Source organism: Lipotes vexillifer, unplaced genomic scaffold (assembly GCF_000442215.2).
Source record: "Lipotes vexillifer unplaced genomic scaffold, Lipotes_vexillifer_v1.1 scaffold614, whole genome shotgun sequence".
Lineage (NCBI taxonomy): Eukaryota > Metazoa > Chordata > Mammalia > Artiodactyla > Lipotidae > Lipotes > Lipotes vexillifer.
Window position 1 is genome coordinate 1,077,178 of NW_006787203.1, and position 27,117 is coordinate 1,104,294.

Sequence of the window (27,117 nt, forward strand, 5' to 3'; positions counted from 1 at the left end):
CCAATTTACATTCCCATCAATAGTGTGGGAAAGTTCCCTTTTCTCCACAACCTCTCTAGCATTTACTGTTTGCAGATTTTTTGATGATGGCCGTTTGACTGGTGTGAGGTGATACCTCATTGTACTTTTGATTTGCAAATCTCTAATAATTAGTGATGTAGAGCATCTTTTCATGTGTTTGTTGGCCATCTGTATGTCTTCTTTGGAGAAATGTCTATTTAAGTCTTCCACCCATTTTTTGATTGGGTTGCTTGTTTGTTTGTTTGTTTGTTTTGCGGTATGTGGGCCTCTCACTGTTGTGGCCTCTCCGGTTGCAGAGCACAGGCTCTGGACATGCAGGCTCAGCATCCATGGCTCACGGGCCCAGCCGCTCCGCGGCATGTGGGATCTTCCGGGACCGGGGCACGAACCCGTGTCCCCTGCATCAGTAGGCGGACTCTCAACCAATGTGCCACCAGGGAAGCCCGGTTGTTTGTTTTCTTGTCATTGAGTTACATGAGCTCTTTGTATATTTTGGCGATTAGTCCCTTGTCAGTTGCTTTGTTTGCAAAAATTTTCTCCTATTCTGGGGGTTGTCTTTTCTTTTGCTTATGGTTTCTTCTGCTGTTGAATGCTTTCTTCACAATTCTGTTTTTGATCCCCTTGGTGAAAGACTTTCTCCTCCAGACCCCTCTAGCCCTTCATTACTCTCCCATAATCTTTTTTTTTTTTTTAAAAACAGCCAATATTGGGCAACATAGTTATATTAAGAAGCATTTTTTTTCAGAACAATTACTTTGAGAAGAAAATTCTTGTCGAGATTTTTAAATGGAATACCTTTTAGTTGTACCTTATATGCATTGTCATTGAAAATAATAAAATCACAGAACATCCAAACTGTTGCATAAAATCCAAAATTTATTGGTACCATAATTCCTGAAGCTATTTTATTCTGTTTGGTTTGTATTTATTTGCATACTTATCTTACCTCCTCTCTAGGTTTGGAGGGTAAAGTCCCTGAGTGCAGGAAAAATGCTGACACAAATTTGTACCTTCTGTGAAACACCCAGAAGAGTAAGTGACACAAAGTAAGAGGTAACAAAAGATTTGGCTTTCTTCCTTTTGGTTTTTCAACTTAAAGTGGCAACATTGAATTTCACTTTTGAGACACAGTGATGGTGAATACCACATGGCTACCAGGGATTCTGTTTCTTTGCACTTGGCTTCATAATGCTTTTGTTCCCAAATGCAGTAACCAGTACATAATTTCTGTGGGTATAATTGATAACAATATACTACATGAAGCCCAGGTTACTCTGTGGAGGAGATTATCGTCCTGTTTGAGGATCTTTCACTTCTCCACTTGGTTATGCTCTTCCTAACACTTCCCCAGCTAAATCCTCCTTCTAACCGTAGCACCTACCCACCGTCCATGGAATACCACAGGATCCTCCTGGGGATCTGACTTCATCCTGGAAGCTACTCCATCCTCCAGTTCAATCTTTTTTCCATTCACTCAATAACTATTGATGGTTATTATGTCCTGGGCTTTGTGCTGGGCCTGGTGTTGGTGTTACAGCAGCCAACCTGTTACCATTACTGCCTTCATAACCCTTTTTTTTTTTTCTGCGGTACGCGGGCCTCTCACTGTTGTGGCCTCTCCCGTTGTGGAGCACAGGCTCTGGACGCACAGGCCCAGCGGCCATGGCTCATGGGCCCAGCTGCTCCGCGGCAGGTGGGGTCTTCCTGGACTGGGGCACGAACCTGTGTCCCCAGCATTGGCAGGCGGACTCTCAACCACTGCGCCACCAGGGAAGCCCCCACAACCCATTTTTAAAAATAATCTTCAAAAAGGAATCAATAGATGATCCACTGAGGTATAGAAAAATTGAGAGCCACTATTTTGCCTTTTTAGAAAAAAATTAACTTCTGTTTCTGAGAATGTTTAGATGGGACATCACATGTTAGTATACTAGAACATGTGCTTAATTTATAAACTATAAAATCCACAAATGTTAAGAGTGCATGCTCATACTATTTATTGATAGAGGTTTTAGTCAAAAATGCTTTCAGGGGCTTCCCTGGTGGCGCAGTGGTTGAGAGTCCGCCTGCCGATGCAGGGGACACGGGTTCGTGCCCCGGTCTGGGAAGATCCCACGTGCCGCCGAGTGGCTGGGCCCGTGAGCCATGGCCGCTGAGCCTGCGCGTCCGGAGCCTGTGCTCCACAACGGGAGAGGCCACAACAGTGAGAGGCCCGCGTGCTGCAAAAAAAAAAAAAAAAAATGCTTTCAGACCTCTGGTTTATGTGCATTATTGGTACTAACATGTAGTCTATGAGAACTTTTAAGCCCTCTACCCCTATAGTATTTGTTATCCCCTCTAAATATATACCAATAAACGGTAGGTATAAGTAAAAATAAAATGTTTACTAATTAAATTTAGCTAGCCACCCCTAACCTCAAATCACTTTTCTGTTCCCTTTCCACCCTAACCTTAAATCACTTTTATGCTTTTAAGTGCCTTACATATAGGAAATTTCTGGCACTAGTATAATCTCATGGCCAACAAAGGTAAGAAACTAAGCAATTGCAGTGCCACATGGATAGGGATAAGCATTGTGTTGGTGGCACACTGGAGGGGCACACCAGTCCGTTCTCAGGGTTGGGAGAAACTTTTCTATGGATGTAGCATCTAGCCTGAAACCTGAAGAAATTTGGTAGCAGAGAAGTAGACAAAGACTTTTGGGAAGACACAAGAGCACAAGAATATTCTAGGATCAAGAGAGAGTGTATAAATTTGGGGGAATTTAACATGTGGCAGAAGAATGGTGAGATAAAAGGGTGAGAGATAAGGCATGAGAGCCAAGTGGGGACCATGCCGAGCCTTGTTGGGAAGTCTGACCATCTTTCAGAAGGCAATGAGGGAGCCATGGATACCTTTTAAGCAAACACGTGACATGGTGAGGGATGTGCTTTTGAAGGATGTCTCTCTAACTGCAGCCTGATAGTATGCTCACATGTCCTGATTTTCTAGAACAGATCCAATTTTTGCTTATAGTTCTACTGTCAATATGGATAGTGTCCCTTTTCAATCATAAAATTTGATTTTGTTGATAAACTATATGGTTTTGCCAAGAGTGGGCAAAGAAGACCGTGTAGCATGAAGATCTTGGTTGCAATTGGTTGCAGTATTCTGGAGGAGAGAGGATGTCTTGCATTAAGATAGTGATAGTGAGGGCAGAGAACAGTAGAAGATAGATAGTAGTAGTAGTAATATTTAAGAGGTAGAACACACAGCAGATGGTGGCTGATTGGATGTGGGGAATGAAGAAGAATGACAAGGGCTATAACATCCCAGGTTTCTCCTTTGGCAGCTGGGTAGATGGTGGACCATTTATTGAGAACACCAGAAGATGAACATATTTTGGGGCTGGAGAATAACAACTGAATTTTGGGAATTGTGGAATTTAAGACATCTGTAGAATGTCTAACTGATCTGGGAGACATTTTGATCTATGGATCTGAAACTCTGGATAGACTTCTGAGCTGAAGGTAGAAATTTTAAGGTTGTCCATGTAAATATAGTAACTAAAACTACATGAGTGGATGAGATGATCCAGACTTAATATAGAGAGAAGAGTAAAGGCCTGGGACAGAGCCCAGAGGAACTTCGACACATGATGGATAGTAAAAGAGGAGTAGTAGTTCACAGAGGAAACTGAGAGGAAGGGGCAGAGAAATAAGAAACAAGGAGAATGTGATGTTCTGGCACCAAAAAAAGAGGGTCTTTCAAATGGAGGAAGCTGTCAACGGTGTCAACTGCTGGAGAGAATAAGATGAGGACTGGAAAAAAAACAGTGGGTTTAACAACAAGGTCACCTTGGCAAGAGGGTTTTAGTGAAAGGATGAGGGGACATCTAAGACGTGAAAAAGTAGAGTGGGAAGAAACTCCAGAAATCTTTACACTTAGATGTGTGTCTCTGTTAATTGAAAAGGGATGGTAGTAGATGAATTAATTCCTTCTTTTTATTAGTTAATATGTTCCATTTCCTAGAAAGCACATCGGTTGACCCATTTAAGATACAAGTGTCGTTTAAAAAAACCCTCAGGAGGTTAAGGCTTAATGTCTGGCTCTAGAAAAGACTGGTGAGAAAGATCTTTAATACCAGTGTAAAGGAAGATTTTAGGTCTCTTTAAATGTCATTACGTAGTCAACGGTCTGCTTTTCCTATAGGGAAGCCTAGAACTTGCTGTGAATTTTGCTTTTCCTTTTTCTTAGGGCCTGAAAGCCATCAATTACCTGCTGTCATCTGCCCTGCACTATTTTTAGTACCTGTTTTTTTATAATTATCAGTATATGTCAAATGCCCTTACCATTAACTGATAGGAAGCCAGATGGAAGAAACACAAACTACCGGGGTGTGATCTAAGAGGAGGCCTAAGAGCTTGGGCCCTGATATCGAACAGACCTGATTCAGCACCAAGCCTCAGTTTCTCTATCTGTAAAATGTGGATGTCAGTAGTAGCCTCCTCACGTTGTCTTAAGGATTAAATGACACAAGATGTAGATAAATCACTTAGTTGCCTGGCGCACAGTAAACACCCAAATAAAAGTTCATCACTAGATAGATTATTGTTTCACTTTTTTTTCCTGGTACAATGTCATTTCAAAAAGGCTTTGTGTATGGAGAAGCCTTTTCAAGGTCAGGATTAAAGTCAGTATCAGTGTTGTAAGAATAAAATCGATAGTGCATTTATCTGCCATATTCCTTTGCCTGCTATATTGAAAAACTAGGGATAGTTTTCTTAGTGTCAGTCAACCATCTTCTGCTTCTGCCTTACATTAGCAAAAACTCAGCTGTCTTTTCCTGTTTTATGTTGTTAATTTACAATTGTTGGTATCCCCACTTCCTGAAGAAGAATTGTGGCCTTTTGGGGTATCACTTAAATATTATCAGGTTTAGCTGAGTCTGCCAAAGAGATCTCAAGTCACTGAGCACAAGAGTTCCTAATTGTGTGATGATGTTTGTAGCATCCTTAGCCAGAGTTGTCAGAGGCTGAGGGTATATCCCCTACACTTAACCATGTTGGAAGATCAGCTCACGGTGCTTTGAAGATTCTTAGATACAATTTGCTTCAAGACTATTAGCTTTATGAATTTATCAGCCACCAGCAAATGAACAAAGTCACCAGAACTCAAGAAGAGAAGGGAACATACTTTTCTCAGCTGCCAACCAAAGAGAACAGTGAGAGAAAGTAAAAATGCATGTAGTATATTTTCAGTGTGCAAAAACATGCAAATTTCTGGATTGGCTGAAATGTACTCCACACAGGGACTGTGAAAGGATTTGACAAAAATGAGACATTCACGCTTTAAGTAGTCACTAGCCTGATTCTAGGACCTCTCGTTAATTTATGAATGATTAGAAACTTAGGTGGAAAGAAGAACAATGACTCAAGGGATTTGGGAATATGTGAATATTGACAAAGTATGAACAAAATGATGGGTGATAGAATCTAGATAATTAGTACAGAAAATGAAGGCAGGATGGGTATGAAAAGTTTCCAAGAAAGGGCAGGAGACAGTGGACCTAGGAGGTAAAAGATGTGGTAGAGTGGGAATTAAATATATCAGTGTCAGACCAGTTCTAGGTCATCAGAGACAAGTCTTGAGCCCTTGGTCTTGTCCATTTGTCCCATCTTTGCTCATCTGCAGTGTTGCTCTCATAACTGCTGCTTTTGGAGATAATTTGGACTAGAAGTAAGTTAACTTTATAGCATTTGAAAAATGTAGCAGGATGCTAGCTCACCTTTGGGGGAATGAGTCATTTTCCCTTTTATAGTGAAGAGGTACCAATCTGTCTTCCTACATAAATTTTCATACTCATTTAACTGTTTTCTGATGTGCTTTGGGATCACTTGGATTCAGAGAATAGCGTACATGAGTCAGTATTTTGCGATAATATTTTCTAATTTAGAGGTTTTACTTTTTTGAATGTAGTTTCCAGAATTGCCTTAAAAAAGAGTGGCTCAGAACCATGCTCTACAAAACTCATGTATTCAAAAAAAATTTCATTCCACGCTCAACTGCATAGTAATTCCTGGAATTTTTAATGGCAGGAGTTTGTGAGCTACCAACTGAAAAAATGATCAAAGCGCTGTTAGAACTAACCTTACTTCTATTAACAGTCATCATAATGGCCCCCCAGCCCTGGGTGCTTCTTTTGTTCAACTTCAGTCATCCTGAACCCATCACCGAGCTTTCCATGGATTTTGGCTTATTAAAGTTTCACTGATGAATGTTTTCCCCTATTTGGTGCCTGCCTTTGGAAAGATAGCTGCAAGCAAGGAATACACAGTAACTCAGTCATACGTGGGGGAAGCGCTAAAGAAAGGCAAACTTTTCTTACTGACGTCAAGTGACTTTGGGAACTATTAAACCTCTAGAGGAGAAAATGCTTTTTCAGTGCATATTCCTGCCTTGTAAAATCTGTCACAAACACAGCCCCTGACTTTTAAAGATGCTACTTAAAAAAAACTCAGCTGGTGGGCGTAATATTTAAATATTGCCCCAGTATGATGCCGAGCAGCTGTTACTGAAAAACAGGTGAAGTGCGTCATAGTCAAAGTTCGAGCAGTTTCTGGGGAGGTGTTCAGAGAGAGTGAACTGAGCCTTTTCTCCCTGCTGGGAAGCCACGGCAACAGCAGGGAGAGGACAGGAAGAAACGTGAGCAGGTAGATTCTTCTGTGTAGGTGAGTGGGTGAGATAATGAAATTAGCTAATTTGGGCTCTGCTGACTTATTTATCTGTTCCTGGAACTTTTCTCTGTACAAACACAGGAAGCCACCTCCTTGGTGAGGTTTTTAATGAAAAAATTTACTTGAAATAATAATAGAAAGAAGAGCTTCCCATGCTGCTTGCGTTGTAGTGAGAGTACTTCCTCTACAGCTAGGTCTGTGTTGTTGATCGGAAACCCTGGCGTGAAAATATCCCAACTATCTCTGGGAAAGCCGGACTAATTTACGTGTGGTTTCCCAAGTGATTTGGATTGTTTTACTCCTTCACTTAAAATGTGACTCTGACAGGCTTTCAGAAGGTTAATGTATGTATTATATTTACAAAAGAAAAAAGGAATTTAAAAAAACAATACAGGGAAAAATATTAGTCTTATAAAGCTGTGACCAATATTCTTCCCCAATGGTGTTATAATTCCACTTTAAAACTGATTTGTAGGGTCTTCCCTGGTGGCACAGTGGTTGAGAGTCCACCTGCCGATGCAGGGGACACGGGTTCGTTCCCCGGTGCGGGAAGATCCCACATGCCGCGGAGCGGCTGGGCCCGTGAGCCATGGTCACTGAGCCTGCGCGTCCGGAGCCTGTGCTCCGCAACGGGAGAGGCCACAACAGTGAGGGACCCGCGTACCGCAAAACAAAACAAAACAAAACTGATTTATAATTCAAACCTTAAAATGGTTATAGATTAACTTTTTGTAATATTCAGATTGTACTGTTCTGCATAGAATGTGGACCCAGAAAGGGGAAGCACTTTATTTTGGAAACGTTTGGCTTAGGTAATTTGTGAGTAAAAGTGTTAACTAATGTTGACTCCGGAGGGACTTATTTGTAGGGTTGTATTTTTGAATACTGAGTTTATTTTAAAAAACGTTTTGGAATGTTAAAATAAGCTTGATTTAAAAAAAAAAACATTTTGGATTGAAACATACATCTTTTTGTGTTTAAACCTCCGGAAGTATTCTTCATTTTTCCAATAACTTGTACCACCCTCTGAAAATCGCCAGTGTTAGGAAACCCTTTGTTATATTTAAATAATTATAGAATCACAGGAATCCTCTTTAAGAAGTTATTTCTTTGTGCCCAGGTAGCCCTTTGAGAGACCACTACAACATTTAAAAACCTAAAATTCTTTGGATGCAACACTGTAGATTTCCTTTAGATTACATTCCAGCGTCAAATAACTTTTACAGCTGAGAACTTTTTCCTGCCAAACCTAAACTCCTCCCCTTAAATTTTAAGCCTATATATCAAAATCCAGAAGCAGGCCCTGTCTACCCACCTTGTACAAAGCTATCATTCTCTTTTTCTCCCAGAACGATGGGATTGAAAAAAAGCTGTTTGGTTTCACATAAGGGGCCAATTTTTCCCCTTGAAAAACTCATGAGATTATAGTATTTACTGACATAGTTCCATGACCAATCTTTGAGTCATCTGTTTGGAGATTTTACCACTTTTGACTGTAAGGGGAAGAGAAAGTTATGTGGAGCTATTGCTCCAAGAGCATCAAACACTTCGAGAACAAAAACTGTGGGATAATAATTTCACCCAGCAGGCTCTAGGATACTAACAGATTTCTAGGTGATTAAAATTTGAAAGGACACAGATAGCCATTTAAATGTAATGGGATTGTAGATGAAAGTGCACAGTGTGTTTGGTTAATTCCTTAAGATCTAGTCTAGACTTATTACAGCTAATGTCCAATAATGGGACAATGCCCTTTTTTAGCCTAAAGCTTTTTCTCAGTTTCCATTTTCAATGCAAATCTAATTATCACAAACATATTAAACTATTGGGAAGGAGTAGAGCAAACAGGAGGGCATAATTGTTACAGCTTAACCCTTGCTTTCGGTTATATAGACAGTGCCCTGTTGGAGATCAAAAGATATGTAAGAAAGTGTTCTTACCTTTAAAGAATGAATGCTCTAGAAGGGACAAAAGGAAAGTACAAAAGTATGTTTTGCACAACGTGAGAGAATAAGAAATGCAGAAATAGAAGAAAAACAGCAATTATTGGGGAAAGACTAGTAAATCCAGTCACAAATATTGAACAAAGTGTTGAGCAGCGGGGGTGGGGAGGGAGAATGTGGAATTGAAGAAGAAATTATTCATATTAGAGATTGAACGTTTCACAAAGCAGCAGGAGCTGAGCAGATAACTCTTCAAGTAGTGACATGAATGAGGAGACAGAGCCAGATTTTTATAAAAAGAATATTCCAAGTCTTTCCTTGAATTTATTTGACTAGTTTTATTGCTTCAAGATTTAGGACTACTGCCATATTGAATAAAATGAGAACAAAAACTTCTCAGTATTTCCAGAAAATTGTCTGGAAGGAGAAAAGCAATAAGTGAAGATGACAAATAAATGGGTCGTGGTGGTAATAGGATTTTATCCCATTATTTTAAAGTTAAGGCTGTTTTACCTCTTTTGAATTGCCTGGTTGTCTTAAGAATAAATTATTTAATTTACTCTTCAACTAAAGAAGAAATGAAAATCAAAATGTATATTTTCATAGTATGTCTCTTTAAAACTTTTAATTTTCATAATCACAGTGAGATGAAACGCAGCTAAAGCATGGACATAGGAGGGAAGAGCAGTGCCTTCTTGTTGGGAGACCTGTTTGAAGTCCTGTCTCATTAACACCCTGAGGCTGTTTCCTCATCTATAACATTTATGCTGTTAGTTTCAATAGAGGGATATATAGCACAGGGATCCTGGTTGACGAGGAATAGCGCTGATACAAAGGACAATCTAGGCACATGTGCCTGTTATTTCTCCCTGGGGACTCTGTCATATCGTATTCTGGTGGCCTCTTTAATTCCCTTACTTTCGGCTCCTATGTTCTTACCTCTCTGATGGCAAGAGAAAAACCATAAAGATGGTTGCAAGAGGGACTTCCCTTGCGTTCCAGTGGTTAAGACTCTGTGCTTCCACTGCAGGGGGCACAGGTTTGATCCCTGGTCAGGGAACTAAGATCCCACATGTGGCGTTGCGTGGCCAAAAATTTTTTTAAAAATTAAAAAAAGAATGTGAGGTAAAAAGAACATTTCTTTCTTCAGCTATTAGAGAAGAGTTAGCTTAAGCCATCCAAATCACAGTTCTTTTTTTCTTGGACTCTACCACAGTCCTACTAGGTCTCCCATGGGCTTCTAACCTCTTCAAGAAGGAGGTAGTCCAAGTTAAAGGGGAAGAAAGGGAGGGAAAGAAAAGCAGCACACATACATGTACACACAAACTACAACAGATAAACAATTGTGTTACCCAAGTAATGTGAAGTAAAGAGAGAGAATAATTGAAGAAAGATAATCCAGACAGGTCATTTCAGGTAGACGGTTGGTTGGTTGATTTGGTTGGTTGATTCATGTATTCATCCAAATCTTACAGATGTGTCTTCCGTGATTCAGACACTTCTTAGGGACAAGACAGACAAGGACTCTTCATTCTCTTACATTTTAGGGAGATGAGAGAAACAATAAACAAGTAAAAGTATAGCTGAATAACCTATTTCTCATTATGGTAAGAATTATGGAGAAAATCAAATATGGTGCTGTGATAGTAAATGGAGGGGGGCAGAGTTTAGTCAGACTGAATCTGCAGGGAAGGCTTTACTATTCAATGAATATTGATTTGGTGTCTGTGGGGTGCTGGACATTGGCACCCATTTATCACTGCCTGTTTCATAAAAAGCCCTTCCTGGCTGACTTCCATTTCTGTGACGCTACCTGAGGGGCTGTCCTTCCTCACCCCCCACCTCCAGGCTAAAGCATGTGACTGCTGGGTCAGCTGAGATAGTACACGGGAACCTCTTCTATAAACTCTATATAACAAATATGTAATGTATGCCTTCTATACGTCAGTCATATATCAGTGAATAACACATACACACACATACACACACATGATGCACACACACGTACAGAGCCCTTGTAGAGTTTACAATCTATTTAAAGATATATTCTCTTCGTCTTTCTCTTTCTTACAAAAAGGCAAATTTAAGGCCAGAATTATTGTAATGAGACCATTTTCCTTTGCGCTTTATTAGATTGAGATTTCAAATATTTGCAAAGCAAATAGTCATTTATTTAGAGGCATTTTCACCCAACATTCCTATACCTTTCATATTTGCTTTATTCTTAATCAGGTTTGGTTACTAAGTGAAGTAAGGTCCCTCTTTCAACTTGATCATTCATTGTGTTATATTTCAAGCCTTTGGGTTTATTTCAAGGTTTTATTTACAAAGAATTTGTCTATTTTTGAACTTATTTATTACACTATAAGCGGGCATGAAGTTATCTCTTCCACATGCCTTATAGTTCAATCCATTACCTCAAAACAGCAAGGTGGGACTATTTATCTTTTAAAGTATTTCAGCAGACTAAGGAATATTGGTTGAAGATGCAGAAACATACACCTTATGCGAAAATGGGTCAGCTTAACATCTACTTTGAGGTGGGCACATTCACAGCAATAATATTGTTCCATAACTTACAATGATTAATGAGAAAAAGGTGCCTCTTTACCTCAGCTAAATTCTTCAAATGACAGAACGAATAGAAGAGAAGAAATAAAAGTTGTTCATGTTTTTTTCACGACTCCAGTAGGGGTTAGAGTAACCAGAAACTGATGGGCCATAGAATGTCCACTTTCTATGGGAAGGTGAAAGACCTTCATGCCATTACCAGCTTGGAAACCGCCTCTGGGTATAGGAACAGCACTCAGGCTTGTCCAGGAAAATGATATCCAGGGAGGAAATGTATTCCAGTTTGTAGCATTTACCTCATGATTTTTGCAGTAGAAATGTCTTAAGGGATGTAAAATGAACACTGCACTTTAAGATTACCTTGAAGAGTGTTTTGCTCACTGAAGCATAAGAAAACATACTGTTTCAAATTAGAAAAAGGAAGCAGAATAGGAACTAAAAAATGGGTGCAATAGCTAAAACCAAAAAAGAAAAATATTTTAAAAATGAGAAGAAAATCATTTCATCTTGCATTGTTTGAAATCCCCTCTATTTTTTCCAATTAGAACAAAACTATACAATATTGTGAGTCTCCCTAATGCACATTTTTTTCTTTTCTTTTTTTAGAATTCTTTTCCATTATAGTTTATTACAGGGTATTGAATATAGTTCCCTGTGCTATACAGTAGGACCTTGTTTGTTTTGTATACAGTAGCTTGCATCTGCCAATCCCAAACTGCTGATTTATTTCCTCCTCCCCCCAGTTTTCATTTTGGTAATCATAAGTTTGTTTTCTATGTCTGTGATTCTCTTTCTGTTTTGTAAATAAGTTCATTTGTATCAAAGTTTAGATTCCAAATATAAGTGATACCATATGGTAGCTGTCTTTCTCTGTCTGACTTCAGGTAGTATGATAATCCCTGGGTCCATTCATGTTGCTGCAAATGGCATTATTTCACTAATTTTTATGGCTGAGTTGTATTCCATTGTATATATCAATATATACCACATCTTCTTTGTCCATTCATCTGTTGATGGACATTTAGGTTGCTTCCATGTCCTGGCTATTGTAAATAGTGCTACAGTGAACATTGTGGCACATGCATCCTTTCGAATTATGGTTTTCTGCAGATATATGCCCGCGAGTGGGACTGCTGGATCATATGGTAACTCTATTTTTAGTTTTTAAAGGAATCTCCATTATGCTTTCCATAGTGGCTGCACCAGTTTGTATTCCCACCAACAGTATAGAAGGGTTCCCTTTTCTCCACACCCTCTCTAGCATTTATTTCTAGACTTTTTAGTGATGGCCATTCTGACTGGTGTGAGGTGATACCTAATTGTGGTTTTGCTTTGCATTTCTCTGATATTTAGCAAAGTGCAGCATCTTTTCATGTGCTTATTGGCCATCTGTATGTCTTCTTTGGAGAAATGTCTACTTGGATCTTTTGCCCAGTTTTTGATTGGGTTGTTGGGTTGTTGTTGTTGTTACTGAGTTGTATGAGCTATTTGTATCCTAAGCAGTATTTTTTAAATGGGTGACACATTCATGGTAATTTGAGATTGGGAGAGAAGATGCTTTCTGGGGGCCGTGGGGATCAGGCTCTTTCAGATTCTGGATGTGAAGCAGCATGGCCTATAGATTAGAGCAAATAGCTACCTGACGAAAGAGTTATCAGTGGTAAGGATTGGAGTAGTAGTGACATAACATAGGAAACGGATGAACTAAAAATAGAATTCAGACAGGCATCTTTTATTTCAGACAATGGTACCTTTTTTGTAGTGTAGTTTTTGGAAATGGTGTTTTCTAATCCTATGTGTCAAGATAGGCTGCTCTGTGTTGCTTCTGCCTCCTGAGCTTATCTAGAACAATCAGGCAGGTGCATGCAAGATTTTTTTTCCTTTTTTTGCCATCTAATCTATTTTCTATTATCCACAGATTTTTTGACCAGACAATGAACCTCTGATGGGCAGATATATGATTACTAAACATTATGTTGTAGCTCCCATAACATTGGTTTTGCTGATATTTTTCCTGCTGGGATAATCACTGTATTGAGAGGATACAGATTATGGCCAAGGACAGAGTTGTTGTTGAATGAGTTCGAAATTAGTCAGTCTGAGGTTCTGCAAATTTTAATTCAGTAACTGCTGGCTTTAAGTTTGAATTTTGATTTTTTTTTTTCTTGCAGGGGTATTGAGTGCATTTTTCATACTCAAGGACAATAATTAGTCCTTGCCAGGCAAAGATGGAAAATTCTACTTCATTAGTAAGCCCAAGGGAAGAGGCTCTCTGAACTTACTTTAACGTCCCTCTGGAGAGAGTCAGGATTCAGTAGAGAAACATCTGGGCTGCTAAGGGATTGGGGAGTACTAGGCGGGGGTTCCTCCTAAGGACTAAAATACTGCTTTGCTCTAAAGGTATCTGTTCTACCAGGGTCAAGAATAATAGAAAAATAAGGGTAAGGAGTCAATTCTGGGCAGACGGAGTCTTATTTATGCTACTGGCACATGCAGTGCTTGGGAATTACTATGTGAAGCATGACTTGATAAGTGTTTTCTCCATTGTGCCCCATTATATTTATATATGAAAGAAAGAATTGCATATTCCTTCAAGGATATTGGGTTCCAGATTAAGATGTGCCTACCATCCGACTATTCAAAAGATGCTGTTAAGCCCAAATCATTTTCATGAGAATGTAGTAATGGATTAACACAAAGGGCAGTTTCCATTTTCTTCTCTTCCCTCCATTTTCTGGTTTGCTAGTGTAATGGGGCCAGAGCATTTTAGTCAATGCTGTGTGATAGAACTTTCTCTGATAATGGAAATGTTCCATATCCGCACTGTTCAGTATGATAGCCACTCACCATATTCTGGGTGTTAGGAACTTGAAGTGTGGCTAATGTTACTGGTAAATGAATTGGAAATTTTATTTAATTTTAGCTAACTTAAATTTAAATAGCTACATGTTGCTAATGGCTACCACATTGACAGGGTGATCTAAGAAATGGAATAAAACCATAAGTAACACATTCATTTATCTTCACTGACCAGAATTCCTAGATGCTACAATTAGAATTATTAAAATGTCACATAGTGTTGTCACTTCACAAAAATGAATTTACTTTGCCTTTTACTTTTTAAACCAAGGGAGGAACATACATTTTTCAGACAGGGTAATCAGTTCAGTGAATATGCTTTCATAAATAATATTGCTTCTTTTATTTTGTGTAATAAACTGATCTCCGAATCATATAAAGGGAAGTGTCTGCTCCTTGAGAAGACACATCATGACACGGTAGTGTTTGAACATGAATTGTCTGGATGCTGCAATATCTCAGCTTTGTTCAGGATTCATTTTGCTTTCTTCAACAGGCCAGGAGAACTGTCAAGGTGAAGGGTATCAGGTACAGTTTTCAGGTGTGGTCAATTTCTTGCATCACAGTTGTATTTGTGTCAGAAGTCAAATAATAGACCTTTAATATTTTTTCACTGATTTTTTATTATTCCAATGGGTTCTGTTGCGTGATCTTTTGTGTTCATGTGTTAACTATTGATATATTATGGCAAACCATACTAGAGCCATACAAACTAATCCCTTTAGGAGTTTATGGTGGAATTTAATAACACATAGAAACAAATATGCCACCGTTCCAATATTAAAATTCAGGTGAAGTTCATTATATCATATGTGAGGCTAAGTGCTCCTTTTTGACTATTAGGCATAATTCACTACTGCCTATAATTTTAGTCTCAATTCTGGTTCCCTGTTTTTCTACCATTGCACTTTCCCTCATTTCCAGAGACTGCAATGTCTTCTTGACTCAGGAAATGGAGAGGGTGAAAGTGGGAAAACTGAGGGAGTCTAGGAAAGTTAATGGATAGATTGTGAATATCTATGAAATTTTCACCCTCTCTGTCCCATTGTCTTCTTGTCAATTTCCTTCTACAAGTGTTTTACTAAGGTGTAAAGGCCAGTCAACTTCAATTTACAAAATATGTATGACATTGTCAGTGTGAAGAATTGTCCTCTAATAACATGAATTTCAGAGATGTGTTCATAAAAGGGAAATTGTACTCAAGATATCTAAGAGTGAATTGTTACAGCAACACATTTGACTGAAGTAACTTTTACTCAGTTTTTTCCTTTTCCTTTCCTTATTCTGAACTTTGTACCACAGTCTCCTTCTCTTAATTAAATAAAAAAAATTAAAACATATTTTCCAGGATATTTGGAAAGTATCAGATAAAGTTACTTACCTTACCTGAATTCCTGAATATATTTCAGAGCAATCTTTCTCCCATGCTGATCACAGAGAATCTTCCTAATACACTTCAAGACTTTCCGTCATGACTTCTACAGCAGTGGACAATGATCTAGGTCAACAGGTTTTGGGGGTGAGAGTCTTCAGAGAGTCTTCATTGCCACATTTTGAAAGCTGATTGTTTTATTAGAGAGACTAGGAATGTTGGCAGCAGTGAAACAAATTCTTTTTGGAAGCTTATTTATTTTTTGGCAACAAAAATTCTGCTTCAGGTGAAGATCAGCACATGGCAAAATAATAATCCTGTAATTCTGATTCCCTCATGTGGGTAAGCAGGGTTAGAGATAAATAAGAGTTCAACTTCCCCTTCTCAAGTAGACATTCACGCATTTCATAAAGCAATCCACCTTTCAGAGAAGATGGCAACAGAAACGAACTGTCTTACCTCAAGTAAAAGCCAAACAGTAACAAGTTACCCTGCAGTGCTTTGTTTCAGAGCCCGTCTTAAGAGACGAAAGGAAAGGCAGAGAGAGAGAGAGAGAGAGAGAGAGAGAGAGATAAAAGAAAGAAAGAAAAGAGAGAAAGAGAAAGAGAAAGAAAGAAAGAAAGGGAAAAATATTTTAACTCTGACAACTTAAAAGATTTAAAACAAAACTGGAGATGCTCCTACAGGAAAAACCCAACAGATGCATACTTACAGAACACTTTATTGTGTTCAGTTTGATTCTAGACAGGCTGACTTAGGAAGGGTTAAAGTGAATGCTAATTTTTCACACAACCACACTTCTAACTCTAACATCTAAATGGCAGAGTCAAAATTGCTGTGCTTGAAACCTAGCTCCTCTTGGGTAAGTTTTTAAATTCTATAGGCCTTAGTTTCTTTACCTATATAATTAGGATAACCATCATACTTATTTTATAGGTTTATTATTATTAATAACTTTTGTTTTTATCTCCAAGTCATTCAACTTACTTGTGTCTCAAAATCCTTCAACATTTTCCTTTTGCTCTTAGAATAAAATCTCAACTCCTTTTCATAACCAGCAAGGATTTAACAGATCTGGTTCCTCTTCTGCTTCATCTTCTCTGGGCTTTTACACTTACCGTCCCTTCTGCCCAAATCGTTTTACCCAGTTGGTGGTAGAGGTGGTCATAGTCATTCTTTCAGTCCATCTTAAATGATCCCTCTACTTATAGCCCTTCTTTCCCTCCTTCATCTCAGTTGTCCTTCCCTAGCTATTGTCAATACAATCATCATGTTTATTTTCTTAATCACAATATAAGGGTATCTTGTTCACCATCATATCGCCAGGGCCCAGTGATCATGTGACATATAGTGGTCACGCACAGTAACAGGTACTTATTAAAAAAAAATTGTTTTATTGAAGTATAGTTGATTTACACTGTTGTGTTAATTTCTGCTCAACAACAAAGTGACTCAGTTATACGTATATATGTTCTTTTTCATATTCTTTTCCATTATAGTTTATTACAGGATATTGAATATAGTTCCCTGTGTTATACAGTAGGACCTTGTTGTTATCCATTCTATATATAAGAGTTTGTATCTGCTAATCCCAAACTCCCACTCCATCCCTCCCCCACCCCCTCCCCCTCCAGCTACTTTTATTGAGAGCTGTGATAGTCACTCTTTCAAGCGCTTTGCATGCACACACTTATATTCCTCACAACATCTGAGACAGGTGTTATTCTTATCTCATTTTAGATGAGAATTTAAATATTCTGCCCAAAGTCATTTAGCTAAAAGTGGTTGACTTGAGACCACAACCAAGGAAGACTAGCTGCAGTCTAACTCTGTAATCATTTTTCAAATCCTGATGAATATTTGAATAAATGAATATGCATAGTACATGCCTAGCATCTAGCATGTGTTAAAAATAAAGCTATTAATATTGTTATTATTCACATGGGAACAATTTTATTCCCTTACTGGCTTGTTTCCTCAGAGTCGTAGTGGCCAGAGCATGGGTTAAAGCTATTAGAAAGTTGAACGGGTAGCTGACTGGTCTGTGAAACTTCTACGGAGTTAGCTGTCTGCCTCTAATAGTTCCGTGGCAGACATGCCTTGAGTCAAATCAGCTGATCTGGCTTAAGGCTCCTCTCAAACAGCCTCGTGGAATACGAATCTTCATTTTAAATTTGAAGGTCTAATGCTACTCGATGTTCCACAAATCTTACCTACAATCAGTGTTACACTTCTGTGGAAGCTATAAAATATATTTCAGTGCCTGGAAGCCGTTCAAAAGATTATCTAGAGATTTACTACTTTTAAATTGGAAGCAGAATAAGTGCAGCGGCTAAGCAACAGAGGGGAAATCCAGGGCTGAGGCTTCATCTAATCCTCATTACTATCTTCTGTTGGTCTTTGCTCATTTCAATTAAATTTGACCTTTAATAAAAGATTTACAGTAATAAAAGGAGATGAATACTCATTTAAATTTAATGGTTGTACTGATCTGTACTAATAACACATCCCCCCCAAAGCCTAGGTATTACGCTAGGAAATTTGAAGCGTATCTGGACAGAATTCTGTTCATGAAGTAGTGGGTTCCACACCTTAACCCTATGGTTAGATGGCGAGTCCCCTTGATCTTAACTCACAGGATTATGGTGAAGATTTGAAAATAATGATGCATGTAAAACACTCGTGCACTGGCAAACACATTGCAAATACTATTATTTTTCCTCATCTAATTATTAATTTAAAATAATCTTGAGGGCTTTTGTTAATATTTTATTCGAGACTCCTGGAGGCCTGAAGGAATGTGTTAAGAATGACTGAACCTTTTTTAAAAAGAGAACAATGACTTCCCTGGCGGTCCAGTGGTTGACAGTCGGAGCTTCCACTTCCGGGAGCACGGGTTCGATCCCTGGTTGGGAAGCTAAGATCCCGCATGCCACATGGTGCTGCCAAATAAACGAACACGAAGAGAACAACGTACAAATTACCATATGATTACGTATATGTAGCAATATATGGAGGCTATGTGTAGAGAGGAGGCATTATTTTCTTGTTGCAAATCTGTAAGGAACTGGTAATGCCTTTAACCTCTGTGGACAAGGGAAGAGCCAAAAATAACAAAACGGAGAGTGGTCTGAATTCTCTCTTTTGTTACTATGTGGTCTGGCCTTGACCAAAAGAACTGTTTATTGCATTAATTACTTTCTTACTGAACACGGGTTGTTCTGATTCTTACTGTTTAATCTGTCAGTGATGTCTGGCTAACTCGAGTCCTTGATATCTGCAGGTTTGCCTGATTGTTTTGTTTTGTTTTTCACATTATGACAATTACAACTTGGAGGGGGGTATTTTGTTGAGATAAAGCTTTCATCTATTCTTGGAGTTTATACCCTGCTTTTTTCCTTACTGTGATGCTTAAATATTAAGCATATTGTGATTTAAAAATATTAAGCATAATACTCATATTAGCAATAAATAGAAGTTCAGAATTCTCAGGAGGAAACATTTTGGAAATAATTACAAAATTTCTTTTTTGTCAGTATTCATTGAGGTAGTTAGTCTACTCAGTATTCAGTGCAGTAGGAAGGAAAGCCATGTAGAAAGGAGTCTTTTAGGAATTAGTTTCTGAAAACTAAATCCATTAAGGAATTTAGACTGGGTGGAACTCAGGGAAACATCAAAAGTGAGGATAAATAAATTCTGGAGACCTAATGTACAACATGGTGACTACAGTTAATAATAATGTATTGTAGGCTTGAAATTTGCTGAGTGTGGGTCATAAGTGTTCTCACCACAGGCACCAAAAGATAACTATGTGAGGTGATTGATGTGTTAATTAGCTTGATTGTGGTAATCATTTCACAATGTAAATGTATATCAAAATGTCCCATTGTGTACCTTAAATAAATACAATTTTTATTTGTCAATCATACTTCAACAAAGCTGTTAAAAAAATAAAATAAGAAAATAGCTCTGAGAGAAACATCAGGTGTGACAGAGTCCCCTGAGGGATGATAATCAGGGAAGAGGGAGAGGTAGATATCCAGGGTATAAAACTATTCTCTTGGGTTGTGGGCAGGAGAGACAATAAGAGAAAAAGTTTCAGGCTCTGTAAAGAGAAAGGGACCCTGATTCTACTTCTTGGCCACTTGCTAGGGAGGCAGTGTGACCCAAGGAAAGGGCAAATACTGCTGTGCTAAAGAAATGTAAGAAAATGAGGGAAATTTCAGACTGAGACTTCATAAGTGATGGAGAAATGGTACAAAGAAGCCCATTGTGAAGCGTCATTTGGGTCGGGGCTGCTGTCAGGCTTGGAGGCCTTCGGCATTCTGTCATACGTCATCTGAGAGGAATCAGTGCAGGGTGGCCGAGCACAGAGGGAGGCTTCTATCCCAGCCCTTGTGCTTCAGGCTCTTTGCTCAGCTTTGCAGTGTATTCCATAAGGATCCCTGGGTGGTCATCCCTCCAGGATCCATCAGTTTGAGTTTTCTTACACTTGTACGCGCTACCAAATAAGCTTTGTTAGACAACATTGTCTCCTGTGCTTTGAATGACTGAATTTGAACTCTCTCAGGTTGAGGGGACTGGGTAAAAAAATAGCCTAGTGAGAGTTGTTAGGCTCTCTTGTTGCTCTTTACATTAAGCTCTGAAGCAGGACTGGGACTTGTGGGAAGAAGCCTGTTGGAGTCCTATTAAAAGCCTCTGGTAGCGGGAATATCTCAAGACTAGAGACAGGGCTCCCCTTCCATAGTGAGCTGAACAACGGACACCCAAATGTATCGTGTCCTAATCCCTGGAGCCTGTGAATAGTACCTTATCTGGACAAAGGGTCTTTGCTGCTGTGATTAAGTTAAGAATTTTTCGATGAGATTATTCTGGACTATCCAGGTGGGCCCTAAATGCTGTCCTTATAAGAGATGTGGAGAGAGAGATGAGACAAACACACAGAAAAGGAGGAGGTGTTGGGAGGCTTTGTCTTCTGAGGGAAGTCTGTTTTTCTCAAAGTGATAACTGATAATAGGACTTTCTAAACCTGGAAGCTAATGCCATGGCTCTGCTTTTAGCTTTTGACTGTTCCTCTGGGCTGGAATAACTTCCCAACTGCAGCCAAATCTGGAAAGGTGAAAGGCGAGCTTCCATTAAATACCTCATGTTTCACACATACACGTTTACATCGACACATATATATTTTACGTTTAGTTCTTTATACATATGTAATTATAGATGCAATTTAAATCATCCTATTTTAACTTATTATATTATCAGTATTGGTCTATTTGAAGCTACTCTTTGAAAACATTTTTTTAATAATAATATAATAATAGTTTTTCATATAATTGTAAAAATTCAACCTATTATTGTTTGATACCATGTTGTTTTCCAAATATTTAATAATATAATCTATGCTTTGGGGAATATCCCACACACAGTTCTTTGCAAATCTACCTTAATGAATATATTCATAAAAGGGGAATTTCTGAGCAGAATTGTGTTAACTTTGGAAGTCTTTTTATACATATTATCAAAATGTTTTCCAAAAGCCTTGCAATCATTTACACTCCTGCCTGCAGTGTTTGAGAGTGGCCACTGCACTGTGTGATGAGTAATCACGTAATGACTATTGCCATTAAACCAACCCATCCACCAACCAACCAACCAATGCTTGCCAGGCTGAGCACTACCACACAGGGCTGATTTGTCAATGCAGATCATGTAGGTCTTACCCAAATTGCCTTAGTAATGACTCAAAGGACACAAGCACAGAGCAGGTGTAAGCGTGTCGGTCCTCTCTGGAGAGGCTCGGATCCAACAGAGGCAGCTTCTCATTGCCCCTTTTCCCACACTGGGCTGGGTTTTGGTTTTCAAGAAGCACTACTAATGTGTGAAGAATATAATGGTTCAGAGGAAGTCACTTACATTTGGGGCTTGTGTGAGTTTTCTATTGTTGTCATAGCAAATGACCACAAATTTAATAACCTAAAACAACACAATGTATGATCTCATAGTTCTGTGGGTCATTAGTCCAACTCACTCGGCTGATTGCTCTGGGAGCCACAAGGGAAGCTCTGGGGTGGGTGGGGGGAATCTGCTTCCAGGGTCATTGAGATCATTGGCAGAACTCAGTTACATGTGGTTGTAGGACTGAAGTGTATTTCCTTGCTGGCTGTCGGCGAAGGGTCGTTCTCAGCTGCTAAAGATCACCTGCATTCCGTGTCTTCAAAGCCAGCAACAGTGAGTCAAGTCCTTCTCAGGCCTCATTTCTCCTGCCTTCTCTTTTGCTGTCTGGCCACTCCCACCACACACCCCCCGCCCCCACAGCTCCCAACTCCTCTCACTCCCTGCAGCTGGCAAAGGTTCTCAGCTTTGAGTTCATGTGATTAGACAGGGTCTGCCTGGATAATCCAGGATAGCCGCCTCATCTCATCTTCAGCACGTCTGCAAAGTCCTTTTTGCCCTGTAAGGAAATATATTTACAGGTTCTAGTGTTTAGGAGGTGAACATCTTTGGGGGAACCATTATTCTGCCTGTTGCAGAGCTTCTTTATTTTTGTACTCAGTTAGTTCTGTGGGGATAAAGAGATTATAGGGCTCACTTCCATTCTCCAGCCAACTGCAGTGCACACATTCGTCAGTTAGAGCCTTATTTACAATAAGCTATCTAGACCAAGGTTTCTCAACCTCAACATTATTGACATTTTGGGCTAGATAGTTCTTTACTGTGTAGCTCTTTCCTGTGCCTTACTGGATGTTGAATAGCTTCCCTAGTCTCCACCACTAGATGCCAGTAGTACCTCTTCCAGTGTGACAACCAAAAATGGCCCCAGACACTATTACATAGCCTTTTAATCTATCTATCTATCTTTATTTATTTATTTATTTATTTATTTATATCTCTGTGTGTTGGGTCTTCGTTGCCACGCGCGGGCTTTCTCTAGCTATGGAGAGCGGGGCCTACTCTTCGTTGTGGTGTGCAGGCTTCTCGTTGTGGTGGATTCTTTTGTTGCGGAGCATGGGCTCTAGGTGCGCGGGCTTCAGTAGCGTGGCACACGGGCTCTAGAGCGCAGGCTCAGTAGTTGTGGCACACGGGCTTAGTTGCTCCGCGGCATGTGGGATCTTTTCGGACCAGGGCTTGAACCCATGTCCCCTGCATTGGCAGGCAGACTCTCAACCACTGCGCCACCAGGGAAGCCCCCTTCCTAGTTTTATAGCCAAGAGCTTTAAATTGTTTTCTTTGAATTTCTTTATTTGTAAGTTTATTAGTGTTTTTATAAGGCAACTGGAATTCTTTCGTGTGTTATCTATTCATATCTTTTGCACATTTTCCTATTCCAATGTCTGTCTTTTGGTTATTAGTTTAATAGTTCTCTATATATTTAATATATTAACTTAGTCTGTAATCCATGCTGTGAATATTTTTCCAGATATTTTTGTATTATTGATGTGTTATGATGATGAATCTGTCAGAACAGAAAATGAAGATAGAACCTATAAATTAGAGATATTTGGAATGAAGATACCAAGATAAGAAGAATATAAGCAACAATATAAGATAAAAGGAAAAAAAAATCTTAAGTTAAGCAAAACTCCATTATAGTATTAAGAATTGGTTCCTTTAACAGTTACTAACTACAGAGCTTCTCTCTGTCCCAGGCACTGTTCTAGGTGCTTGGGATACAACAGTGAACCTATCAGACAATGCTTTCTGCCTCTGAGGAGCTTACATACTAGTGCGTGGGGAGAGCTAATCGAGATAATGTTATGGTGGAAGGTGGAAAGTACTATGGAAAAATAACAAGACAAAGTAGAGCAAGATAGGCAATCAGAAATTCTGGAGGTGGAGTGAAGGTTGCACACTGCAGTACCAAATAGCATGGTCAGGTATCATTGTGAAGATGAGATTAGACACAAGATTTGAAGGAGATGAGGGAATTAGCCACGTGGGTATCTTGGGGAAGTACATTCCAGGTAGGAGAAATACCAGTGAAAGCCTCTAAGACGGGAGCATGCCTGGTTTAAGGAACAGCAGAGAGGACAGTGTGGCTGGAGCAGAGAAAATAACGAGTAATGAACTCACCTAGTTATTACGTCTGAGGGAAATGGGAAGCCACTGCAGGGCTTTGGATAGAGGAACAGCATGACCTGATTTATTACATTTTTCTCAAATGTTTTATTTTGAAATAACTTCATTCTTACAAAAAAATAGTACAGAGAGTCCCTGTATATCCTTCACCCAGCTTCCCTCAATGTTAACAAATTATATAACCATGGTACAATGATTGAAACCAGGAAATTAATATTGACGCAATGCTATAATCTACAGACATTATTAAAAATTTCCCGGTATTCAAACTAATGTCCTTTTTCTAGGTCTTTTTCTACACTTTCATATTGTACCGGCAAATTATTTCGTAGAATGTCCCTTCATTTTTGTTTCTTTGATATTTTATTAGATTGAGATTGTGCAGTTTTTGGCAGGACCACCAAGGAAGCGCTGTGCCCTTTTCAGTGAGCCATGCCAGGGAGTACAGAATGCTGCTATGTCTCACTACTGGTGATGCTAACTGTGATCACTTGATTAAGGTGGTGTCTGCCACATTTCTGCACTATAAAGTTACAATTGTCCCTTTTATTTATTTATTTTTTAAACATCATTATTGGAGTATAATTGGTTTAAAATGGTGTGCTTGTTTCAGCTGTATAACAAAATGAATCAGCTATAGGTATACATATATCCCCATATCCCCTCCCTCTTGCGTCTCCCTCCCACCCTCCATATCCCACCCCTCTAGGTGGTCACAAAGCACCGAGCTGATCTCCCTGTGCTATGCGGCTGCTTCCCACTAGCTATCTGTTTTACATTTGGGAGTGGATATATGTCCATGCCACTCTCTTACTTCGTCCCAGCTTACTCTTCCCCCTCCCTGTGTCTTCAAGTCCATTCTCTACATCTGCGTCTTTATTCCTGTCCTGCCCCTAGGTTCTTCAGAACCATTTTTGTAGATTCCATATATATGTGTTAGCGTATGGTATTTGTTTTTCTCTTTCTGACTTATTTCATTCTCTATGACAGACTCTAGGTCCATCCATCTCACTACAAATAACTCAATTTGGTTTCTTTTTATGGCTAATACTTCATTGTATATATGTGCCACATTTTCTTTATCCATTCATCTGTCAATGGACACTTAGGTTGCTTCCATGTCCTGGCTATGGTAAATAGAGCTGAATGAACATTGTGGTACATAACTCTTTTTGAATTATGGTTTTCTCTGGGTATATGCCCAGTAGTGGGATTGCTGGGTCATATAGTAGTTCTGTTTTTAGTTTTTTAAGGAACCTCCATACTGTTCTCCATAGTGGCTGTATCAATTTATATTCCCACCAAACGTGCAAGAGAGTTCGCTTTTCTTCACACCTCTCCAACATTTATTGTTTGTAGACATTTTCATGATGGCCATTCTGACCAGTGTGAGGTGATACTTCATTGTAGTTTTGATTTGCATTTCTCTAATAATTAGTGATGTTGAACATCCTTTCATGTATTTGTTGGCCATCTGTATATCTTATTTGAAAAAAATGTCTGCTTAGGTCTTCTGCTCATTTGTTGGGTGGTTTGGTTTTTTCATATTGAGCTGCATGAGCTGCTTGTATATTTTGGAGATTAATCCTTTGTCAGTTGCTTCATTTGCAAATATTTTCTCCAGTTCTGAGGGTTGTCTTTCCATCTTGTTTATGGTTTCCTTTGCTGTGCAAAAGCTTTGAAGTTTCATTAGGTCTCATTTGTTTATTTTTGTTTTTATTTCCATTTCTCTAGGAGGTGGGTCAAAAAGGATCTTGCTGTGATTTATGTCATAGAGTGTTCTGCCTATGTTTTCCTCTAAGAGTTTAATAGTGTCTGGCCTTACATTTAGGTTTTTAATCCATTTTGAGTTTATTTTTGTCTGTGGTGTTAGGGTGTGTTCTAATGTCATTCTTTTACATGTAGCTGTCCAATATTTCCAGCACCACTTCTTGAAGAGGCTGTCTTTTCTCCATTGTATATTCTTGCCTCCTTTATCAAACATAAGGTGACCATATGTGCGTGGGTTTATCTCTGGGCTTTCTGTCCTGTTTCATTGATCTATATTTCTGTTTTTGTGCCAGTACCACACTGTCTTGATTACTGTAGCTTTGTGGTATAGTCTGAAGCCTGGGAGCCTGATTCCTCCAGCTCCATTTTCCTTTCTCAAGATTGCTTGGGCTATTTAGGGTCTTTTGTGTTTCCATACAAATTGTGAATTTTTTTGTTCTAGTTCTGTGAAAAATGTCATTGGTAGTTTGATAGGGATTGCATTGAATCTGTAGATTGCTTTGGATAGTAGAGTCATTTGCACAATATTGATTGTTCTAATCCAAGTACCTGGTATATCTCTCCAACTGTTTGTATCATCTTTAATTTCTTTCATCAGTGTCTTATAATGTTCTGCATGCAGGTCTTTTGTCTCCTTAGGTAGGTTTATTCCTAGGTATATTATTCTTTTTGTTGCAATGGTAAATGGGAGTGTTTCCTTAATTTCATTTCAGATTTTTCATCATTAGTGTATAGGAATGCCAGAGATTTCTGTGCATTAATGTTGTATCCTGGTACTTTACCAAATTCATTGATTAGCTCTAGTAGTTTTTGGTAGCTTCTTTAGGATTCTCTATGTACAGTATCATGTCATCTGCAAACAGTGACGGCTTTACTTCTTCTTTTCCAATTTGGATTCCTTTTATTTCTTTTTCTTCTCTGATTGCTGTGGCTAAAACTTCCAAAACTATGTTGAATAATAGTGGTGAGAGTGGGCAACCTTGTCTTCTTCCTGATCTTAGTGGAAATGGTTTCAGTTTTTCACCATTGAGGATGATGTTGGCTGTGGGTTTGTCATATATAACCTTTATTATGTTGAGGTAAGTTCCCTCTATGCCCGCTTTCTGGAGGATTTTATCATAAATGTGTGTTGAATTTTTTCAAAAGCTTTTTCTGCATCTGTTGAGATGATCATATCGTTTTTATACTTCAGTTTGTTAATATGGTGTATCACATTGATTGATTTGCATATACTGAAGAATTCTTGCATTCCTGGAATAAACCCCACTTGATCATAGTGTATGACCCTTTTAATGTGCTGTTGGATTCTGTTTGCTAGTATTTTGTTGAGGATTTTTGCATCATGTTCATCAGTGATATTGGCCTGTAGATTTCTTCCTTTGTGACATCTTTGGTAGTGGTATCAGGGTGATTGTGGCCTCGTAGAATGAGTTTGGGAGTGTTTCTCCCTCTGCTATATTTTGGAAGAGTTTGAGAAGGATAGGTGTTAGCTCTTCTCTAAATGTTTGATAGAATTCACCTGTGAAGCCATCTGGTCCTGGGCTTTTGTTTGTTGGAAGAGTTTTAATCACAGTTTCAATTTCAGTGCTTGTGATTGGTCTGTTTATATTTTCTATTTCTTCCTGGTTCATTCTCAGAAAGTTGTGCTTTTCTAAGAATTTGTCCATTTCTTCCAGGTTGTCCATTTTATTGGCATAGAGTCGCTTGTAGTAATCTCTTATGATATTTTGTATTTCTGCAGTGTCAGTTGTTACTTCTCCTTTTTTATTTCTAATTCTATTGATTTGAG